This window comes from Diospyros lotus, chromosome 11 (genome assembly GCF_014633365.1).
Source record: "Diospyros lotus cultivar Yz01 chromosome 11, ASM1463336v1, whole genome shotgun sequence".
Lineage (NCBI taxonomy): Eukaryota > Viridiplantae > Streptophyta > Magnoliopsida > Ericales > Ebenaceae > Diospyros > Diospyros lotus.
Window position 1 is genome coordinate 5,205,200 of NC_068348.1, and position 10,132 is coordinate 5,215,331.

Sequence of the window (10,132 nt, forward strand, 5' to 3'; positions counted from 1 at the left end):
TTGTGTATAAGAAAATCTCAAGAGTTTTAAAAAGAAAATAATCGATTCAATAAGTCTTTAATCACTCAATTCACCCCCCTCTTGAGTGGCCATTGTGTGTGTCAAGGGACCAACATTATTCCCCTGTGATCACTCTGACGATGAAGTCAGTTAACTGGTTTTATCACAAGCCTCAAGTATGTAGTAGAGAACTTAAAGAAAAAGAGAGGAATCCTCTACCAGTCTAGGTCCCCTTCCTTTTTATCCTCTTTTCAAGATAAGAATTCCCTTTTTGAATCATCAGGATCCCCAACCCGTCGCTTGCGGAGCCATGATCTTAATGATATGGATATAATAATCATTTTTGAGAGGTTCAAAATAATCCCTATCTCCATAATCCTTGGAGCGATGATTGATGCCGAGGAATCTAGAGAATCTTTGTTGAATAACAGGTTTAGCCGGTTTGTTGAGACGCATTTGCCACGTGTTCGTCCCAAACTAGAGCAGGTTGGCGGCCCTAGATTGGTCCCCTATCGAACACGTGTCCTTGCTATCACTAGTTGCATAGAAGTGGTTATGAACCCAAAGGGTTCTCCCTCATCACTTGCCCCTCACTCCTCCAGCCCTTTAATTTAAATGGCTCAAGGAGTGTCGAAGCCTCCAAAGGTTTCAAGCACTAAATGCTTACTGTCTCCGAGGGTTTGAGCTCTCTTTTCCTCTGAAGGTTGAGATCTACCGGGATCGGGGTGCTAAGGAGTTTTCTTTTTCTTGTATATATGTATATGTGGCGTGGCTACCAATACTTTTCGATGTTGACATTCATTTTACCTGACGCTGTCCAAACCTTTACTTCTCGAGACACGCAATTCCTGGGCAATTAATGCTCACCATTACTTGCCTCTTTGGTCTTTGCCTCTAAAGCTTTAATAGGCGACTCTCACACTTCTGTTCACTTCTTCTCCCAATTCTTTTTCTGCTTAGCCTTCTGTCATGTTAACGTGTGTTCCCTTCTCTTCTCGCATCTTCCTCGTTCTTTCTTTTAACTTTCTTTCATGGCGATCACCGGATCTGGAAGGCTTAACTCGACCGGCGCAGAGCTCGTTAAGTGGGAAAACCACCTTGCCTCTTCCGTTGCTTGCCAATGGATAAGCGAGTCGGAGTGCCAGTAGTTCAGGGAAAGATATAAGATTCCCGAGGAATGGGAGGTCGAGTTTAACACCCATCTACGGTCATGCCATCCTATCACCAGTTGCCTCTGCGTCTCCAAATGCACTTTCAACATGAGCTTTTGCCTGCCCCCCCTCCCCCTAAGGGAGGGTTATGTCCTTTCTCCAATATCTCACCATCGCTCCAGCCCATCTGTCTCCCTTCGGATGGAGGTGCTTGATGGGTTTCATTGTCATTTGCCAGTTTGGTCGAGTAAAGCCTTCAGGGGAGCTTTTTGATTACTTCTTTACTACTAACCGCGATCCGAGAGGTTGGATTTCAATTTCGCCCAGGATCATGAAGAAAGGCTACCTCCTCGCATCCAAGGAGTGTCCCCATCCTGAGATCACAACCATGTCTCTCATGTTCTCCAGGGGGGTCCAAAGATTCAGATGACTGGAAGGAGCGGTTCATCTTCGTCCGCCCCAAAATATCCAGTTCTGCGTAGGAGATTTGGTTCATGTGCAACGGGTGAACCTTGGATACCAACTATAAGCGTCTGAGCATCAAGGCTATCAAAGAGTCGGCCAATAAGATTATAGGCATCAACCGAGACTGGAAAGAGGAATGGCTTTCCAATCCAACTCTTAGCAATGTGGGCCTGAACGATAAGACTTATAAGTGTTAGCCCTCTCCTTTCTTCCTTGCTTCCTCTCTCCTTTCCCCTTTATTAGACATTAATTTTCGTTATTTTTCTTGCGCAGTTGAAGATCTCTGGGAGATAACCTATTCTCTCATCATCGAGGGGATGATCTTCAATTTTTTCAAGAGTGAGGGACCCTCTGCTCTGGCAAAACCAAAGAAGGCAGTTGAGCCCCTAAGACCTCCTAGAGTAAAGGACTCCTTGCTCTGCCCGAGAAGGCTCTGAAGGCCTCCCATAGCAAAGGACTTTTTGCTTCATCTAGATCGAAGAAAACTGCTGAGGGAGACCTTAAGACCTTCTAGGAGGTTTCAAAGGATGGCTTGAAGGCCTACCAGAAAAGCCCCTCCTCTAGGGTCCGAGCCCTGAAGAATAGGAAGGACCACCAACCTTCCCCTTCATCCATGACGCTACCCGCCTTACCCCAAGGTCCGCCTGGAGACAACAATAAAATAATTACCCAAGCACTTGAGGTGGCTAGGGCAGAGGCTCAGAGAAGTCATCCACCTGCAGGTACAAAGTCACCCATAACGCACCCCACCATTCCAATTTCTTCTGTTTTTAAGTAGATATTAATGTCTTTATCACCGGAGGGGCACTCGGGATTAATAGGGAGAGCTTCATTAGAGGAGGCTTTAGTGTTGTCCACTAAGGAGATTCTGGCCCGAAGGGCGAAATGACAGAGGGTTGAGACTACCCCCTCTCCTTCTTCGGCCAAAGCCACCATGATTCCTGAAGCAATCGAGGCTCCTGTTAGGACCCTGGTAATTTCTAACACTTCGCCTGCCTCAAGCGACCCCGATTATTGCGTCGAGATTCTAAGGGTAACGTTAGCCACTTGGTTTTCTTTATTTTGTACAACTAGGCTTTAATCCTCATCCCCTTTCTTTTTCTCTTCTCTCTTTTTAGAGTCTCTCGGCCTTTCAAGATTCAGCTGCCCAACAAGAATCAGAACTCCTGGCCCGAATTGCCACCTGCTCTGAGGGCTTGAGACCCTCTCTTCTAAGCTAGCAGATCTCAAGCACAGCATGCATATCCTTAGTAAGTCCGTTGAGTTAGCTCAGGAGGAAGCGAAGCTTGCCAACGAAGCCGAGGCTCAAGCTCGCGAGGATCTGGAGCTGGAGCAAAATGGTATACTGGAGGCTCATCAGGCTAACTCCAGGCTCGGGGATGGGCTAGATATTGTGAAGGGCGCAAACGACCTACTCTAGGAAAACGTGAAGAAGCTCATCTTGGAGTTGAAAGAAGCCAAAAAGGGTCAGGTGAAAGCACTAGAATCATACTCTTAATGCAAAGAAGATCTTCGAACAACTAATACAAAACCTCAATCCACCCTCAAGGATGCTAGCGTGGCCTTCTAGAACGGTCATGAAGATTTTTGAAGCTCCGTGGCTTACGCTGCAGAGTTAGAAAGAGTCATTCGGGGTGGATTCGAGCATATGAAGAAACTTATGAAAGAGTGCTTCCCGAACCTAGACGTGAACTCCATCGCCTTCGATGTCTCGACTACTTTATCTTCTTCAGAATAAATGTCTTTGTATTTAAACACACTGTTTTAATAAAATTTGACGTTAACATCTTCTTCTTTCTTTGCTTGCTTGTTTTCCAAAGATCTTACCAAATTTTTGTATTTCTTTTCGAATATTTTCGAAGATTAAACATTACCCGCACTAACTATCCACTCTTCGAGAGGGAGCCAGGTGTCCATTCCCTAACCGTTTTAGAGGTGGTTCTTAGAACTTAAGGGTGGGGGGTTACATCTAACCCCTTTTATGCTTAGAGGATATCCCTCACTCTTTATTAGGGGCAAGAGCTCCCGAGGATCAGATTTGATCCTTTCCTTTTTTTCTTCTTATTGGAGGTTCGAGGTCCCCCCAAGGATCACATCTGATCCTTTGCTTTCTTTTTTTTTATTGGGGGTTCGGGGGGCCCTAGGATCACATCCGATCCTTTCTCTTTTGATCGAGGGTTCGAGGCCCCTCGAGGATCACATTTGATCTTTTTTCTTTTGATCGAAGGATCACATCTGATCCTTCTCTTTACTTAGGGTTTTAATCCCCCGAGGTTAGCCTTATTTTTTGTCAGGGGGGTCCCCTGGATTTTTGTTGTGAGGAGCTTCAATTGTTAAGAGAAAAAATAAATTTATTTCAAGAGTCGTAAGAATAAGGAACATCATTGATAAAATTTCCTCAAATTTTGCACATTCCAAGTATTTTTAAAAGGCGCACCCTCTGCAGTCTCAAGTTTATAAGCGCTAAGGTTGAGGGCCTCCACCACTCTGAAGGGGCCCTCCCAATTAGGTGTCAACTTATTTGCCTCTCGGGCACTTCGAACATCTACTCGCCGCAATACCTAATCTCTAGGAAGAAAGCTTCGAGTTCGGTTGTAGTACCTTTCAAAACGTCGATTGTACTCTGCTTGTCGAACCTTCACCTGATCAGGAAGTTCATCTAAGAAATCTGTAATACCCGAGAAGGTTTTGAGGTTATAAATAATATTTAATGAAGGGTACGAGTGGAATTTTCGAAAAAATGAGGCTATAGGGTATACTAACGCAGCTTTAGATGATTGAATCAGTCAGAGAGAGTACCCCAGACCATAGATAGCCAAGTAAAATGGTATAGTATGGGCAAGTAATACAAATTATGATTTTAGGAATCAAAAGAAGTGGGATCGGGAATAGTTTTCGGTACAGCTGTCGATCGAGCTGAGAAAACTGAATTGACGTAGGGATCATCTGAAAAGTCAATGGGGCGTGTTAAAGACTAATATTTTATGTATAAAATAACCCTTAAGCGATTTCGGGTTGAAACGAATGGATTTAAGGTCAAATGATCAACCGGGCCGAAGTGTAATTTTCTAAATTTGCCCGAGAGAGGTCAAAACGGTAATTTTTCAGGAGTTTCGAGGATGAAATGAATAGTACTAAACTTGTGGACCTTAGTGATGGTGTTGGAAAGATCAGGGGTAATAAGGAAGGGGCCAAAATGAGATTTGATGAAAGCTGGGGGTGGAAGTGTAATAAATGAAAGTTACAATGTGAACACAATGAAGGAAAATCGGCCGCCACACTGCCACCGCACGTGGAGACCGATTTCGGCGATGGGACGGCCGAGAGTGGCTTGGGGGAGGTTGTATACGGTGTGAGCTGGCTTGGGGGCCAAGCCTTGGCAGTTGATTGGCCGAATTTTGGCCAGATTTTTGCTATAAAGGGGGCCGAAGGTTTCGATGATTTTGGCATCAAATCGGTTGTGTTTTTAGATGATTTTGGGAGTTTTGTTAAGGGGCTTTTGATCCTTGAATCAAGGAGAAGAGATTGGGAGCATTTTGAAGCATTTTGGTGTGCGTTTAAAGGCTATTCGAAGTTGGCCGGAGGAAGCAAGGTGGACCGTCTACTACGACCTGTAACTTGACTTTTGAGGCATTTTTCGATGGCCTTTCGGCCTGAAACTGGTGCTAATAGGATCGATTAAACGTGGGCTTCAAGGGGGTACCATTTTCGTGGCCATTGGAGCACCCGTCGGCGACTGAAAAAAGGAAGAAGATGGTGGCGTGTGGCTACACGCGCCAACCTTCACTCTCATACACGCGCCAAGCACGTGAGGGAGCATGAGCAGGGGCTTTTGGTAATTTGAATTGCAGAATTTTTATTGATTTATTTTAGGATTTATTGTGTTGAAATATTTGGGAAAATGATTGAGGAAATAATTATTTTGAATTATCGAGGTGAAAATTGGGAGAAAATAAAGGAAATTATAGAAAAAATGAGGAAAATGGATTTTGATGCTTCCTTAATTAAATATGGTGTTCAGGGAATATCTTGGGTTAAGGTTGAGAATAAATTCAGGTGTTTGTGATTTGACACGCAAATCGAGGTAATACACGAGGATCGAGGCAATACGAATACGTTCAGGTGAGTGGTTTGATTCTAGCTTTACCTTGTCTTGAAAATATCTTGGTGTGTGTATAGTGGGTTCAAGCGAGCGGGTTTACCCTCCCGAACTTAGGATATTCGTGGTTGAACCAGTTTTAGTGAGCGGTTACACCCTCTAGAACTTGGGTTGTTTTGCAAAGGCGTTTCTCTTATGTACTTGTAGCATCTTTTGCATATTGAACATGTGGCATATTGCATCAACTGTTTTTCTTACAAAAGAGTCAGTGCATGGCGTGTGATTTTCATATCATCAGGGTGTTGGTTTTCGTGTCGTTGTTGGGTCCATATGGGATGGGATGGGGTCTTCTTGAGAATGGGATAAGGTTAATCTTGGTGAACGAGTGACATGGTAGGGTACTCGAGGATTAAGTATGTCGCGGCAAGGTCAACCCCAATAGTGTGTGGAATGAATTTTCCACGAGAGGTTGAGTACGTTAGGGAGATTTCTTAAGATAGACTTGTTGCATGTTGTCGTTTGTCTATATATGCCATGCTCGTATGTCTTTCATGCATTATGTAAACTATTTCATGCCATCACTTAGATGTTTTATCATCTAATATAGGTTATGCCCTTGGAACATTCAAACGTTCCAGCCAAGGACTGCTGCAAGGGCGAGGACGTGGCCAGTTAAGACTAATGGTGTTTAGCTTGCTAGTCATTGTATCATTTTGGAAGCTCTAGTATGTATTTTGGTTGTGTATGAACGGTAGTGTGATAATATTGTTATCATTGGGTAGTTTTGTAATAAGTGTTTCGGTGTAGAAACACCTTGTATGAACTTGTGGTAGGCCACGGTATTTTGATGTTAATGTATCTGCTGCGTTATAATATGTCTCGTTTAGTTGTTAAAATTATTGATCTTGTTAGTTAAACGGACAAGACTGGGGTTCTCGGGATTCGTTATCTACATGTGAAGATTGTTCTTGAAATCACCGCGCGTGATGAACTTAAAAAAAAAAAAAAAGTATTCCCGAAAATACCTTTATAGTGACATGCCTGGCGAGGCGAGGTGTTACAAGATCTAAGTTGTTTCTTACAGTGTGCTCATTGGACTCTGGGATGAAAAGCTCCACTTTGAGGGTTGGCACACCTATCTCAACTGGGATCAAAGCTTCCGAATCGTAACATAGGCTGAATGGAGTCTCGCCCGTAGATACCTTCACCGTGGTTCAGTAAGACCACAAGATACTTGGTAATTCATCCACCCAGCTTCCATCTGCTTTATCCATGTGGGCCTTTGGACCATGCAAAATGGTTCGGTTAGCGAGCTCAATTTGGCGTTGGCCTATGGATGGGCCACCAAAGTGAAATGTTGCCTTATTCCCAGCTCCTAGCTCCATTCCTGCACCGATCGGTCAGTGAACTGAGTGTCGTTATCTGAAATTAGGACCCGAGGGATTTCGAATCGACACACTACATTCTTCCATAGAAATTTCTTTACTCGTAGAGCAGTAAGGGAGGCCACTGGTTCCGCTTCAATCCATTTCATGAAATAATCTATGGCTGCTATAATGTATTTAACCTGGCCAGCCGCTAGAGGAAAAGGACCCAAGATGTTATTGAGCAAAAGGCAACATGAGCCGGATCCTACTGCGAAAACATGAGTCGGATCCTACTCAAGTTCTTCGAAATGAGACCATCGAGATACGAAATGATTTCACTTACCCTAAAGAGCCAGTTCGAATCTTAGATCAAAGGGATCAGGTCTTAAGAAACAAGGTTATTCCGTTAATAAAAGTGTTGTGGAGTAACCATGACGAAGAAAAAGCCACCTAGGAACGCGAAGAAGAGATGAAAATTTCTTATCCGCATTTGTTTAATTCTTAGAGTTAGTGATTTTGGGGACGAAATTCCTTTTTAGAGGGGGAGGATATAATACCCAGTATTTAATATCAAGAGTATTTTCAAAAATTACGGGGTCAAAATAAAATTTATAATAGTTTCGGGCAAAAGTGCAATACCCAAAACATAAACAAAAGGCAAGGGTCGATGTCAAAGAAAGTAAATGAAGGAAAAATTTCCCAAATAAGTGATATTTGACAAAACTAAGAGATTCGCGAAGGTTTGAGATCGAAAACACGCTATTAGGGGCATCCGGGCAAAAGGGCAAATTTTGTAAACTACCCGAGAGAGGTCGAATCGATGACTTTTTTAGAAATTCTTGAGGGAAATGAATAATTTGGAACTTAGGGACAGTAGTGGAAGTGTTAGAAAATCTAGGGGTATTAAGGATAGGGAGAAAATGCAATTCGAAAATGCTTAGGGGCTAAAGTGCAAAAAATGGGAGTTTCAAGGTGTGAACGCGACTGCCTCACATGGCCGCCGACCAGCCGCCTCTAGGTGTTTGGAAGGTCGCTTGGAGGCTTCAGAGTAGCCTCTAGGTGATGATGAAGCGAGTGGGGCTTGCTATAGGTCGGAAGAAGTTGAGATTTGACCGGTTTTAATGGCGGAAGTGATCGCTGATTCAGCTGGATTTTTTGAAGGCCATATCTCATGATTTAGGGTTATTCGATGGGATTAAAGGCTAGATTTGGGGATAAGGGGATAAGATCAATCAAGATTTGGCGAAAATCGACGTCGAAAATGGGTATAAATAGGGGTTGAATGTGAGAGTTCAAAAGCAGAAATCAAATAAATTTCTCACATTTTTGCTTGAATCAAGTCTCATGGATAAGAGGGTTTTGTTCTTTGAATGTTGGGGAGCTCTTCTAGAGAATTTGGGAGAGTTTGGTATAAGTTTATTGGGGTTTTGTGAAGCTCGTCGGAAAATCGGGTGTGGCCAGATCGATACCTGCAACTACCATTTAAGGCATTTTTCAGCGACTGTTTCGGCCGTATGAGGGTGCCATTGAGGTTGCCTCTCCAAGAGCTTCAAGACCTTGTAGCTTGTTTGGCCGTTGGAGGTCGTCGCCAGTGCTGTCGTTGGAGAAGACAACCGGGGAAGACCACGCGCAGACTTCAGTCGCAACCCACATGCTTATCGCATGAGGGCGTGTAAGGTACATCCAGGCTTCGAAATTAATTTTATAATTTTTGTAAAATTATTTTAGGAGGGTTTATGCAAAAATATTTGGAAAAATTAGGTGTTTGGTATTTATTAAGAATTTCCGAGGGGAAGAAATGTTTGAAAAATAGGAAAAAGAAAAAAGGAAAAATTGAGGAAATTATGGGAAAAAATAGAAATATTGATTTCTCAAGTCATAGTGGTAAATAGGGGACGACTAGATTTTAAGGAGAAGGATTGTACATTTTTTGAGACATAGCACCCATTTCGAGGTGAAAATCGATCTTTTTTAAATTAAGGTAAGTGGTTTGATTCCAGTCTTACCCTTGCTTGGAAATGTTTTGGTGTGCGTGTAGTGAGTTCAAGTGAGCGGTTTTACCCTCCCAAGCTTAGGATGCATGTGTTTGAACTAGTTCAAGTGAGCAATTATACCCTCCAGAACTCGGGGTGTTATGCATAGGAGTTTTACTTACATACTTATGGCATCGTATGCATATTGAACATGTGGTACATTGCATCAATTGCTTTTAATTATAAATGAGTCGGTGCATAGTGTGTGATTTTTCAAATCATCAGGGTATTGGTTTTCGTGTCGTTATTATGTCCATGGGGGACAGGATAGGGTCTACTTGAGAATGGGGCAAGGTTAATCCAAGTGATCGAGTGACACGGTAAGGCACTCAGGGATTAAGTATGTCGTGGCAAGGTCAACCCCAAATGTGTGTGGAATAGATTTTCCATGGGAGATTGAGTATGTCAGGGAGATTTCTCAAGTTAGACATGTTGCATGTCGTTGTTGTCTGTATATGCCATGCTCGTATTTCTTTCATGCATTCGATAAATTGTTTCATGCCGTCACTTAGATGTTTTATCGTCTAACCTAGGTTATACCCCTAGAACATTCAATGTTTCGGCCAAGGACTGCTGCGAGGGCGAGGACATGGCCAGTTGAGGGCCAATGGTGTTTGGTTTCATGGTCGTTGTAACATTTTGGAGGCGTTAGTATTTATTTTGATATATGTATGAACGGTTGTATGATAATGTTGTTATCATTTGATAGTCTTGTAATACTTATTTCAGTGTGAATACACCTTGTATGAAACTCATGGTAGACCATGGTGTTTTGATGTTAATGTATCCGCTGCATTGTACTAAATCTCATTTAGTTTAAAAGTATTGATCTTGTTAGTTAAACGGGCAAGACTGGGGTTTTCGGGATCTAATCTACATGTGACAATTGTTCTTGAAATCATCGCGGATGCCGACTATCGTATGTGTTGGGCATGTTTTCTGCATGTGAAGATTGTTCTTGATACCGCGTGTTAGACTTGAAAAAAATAAGATTCTCGGAAATTGCCTTATAGTGAC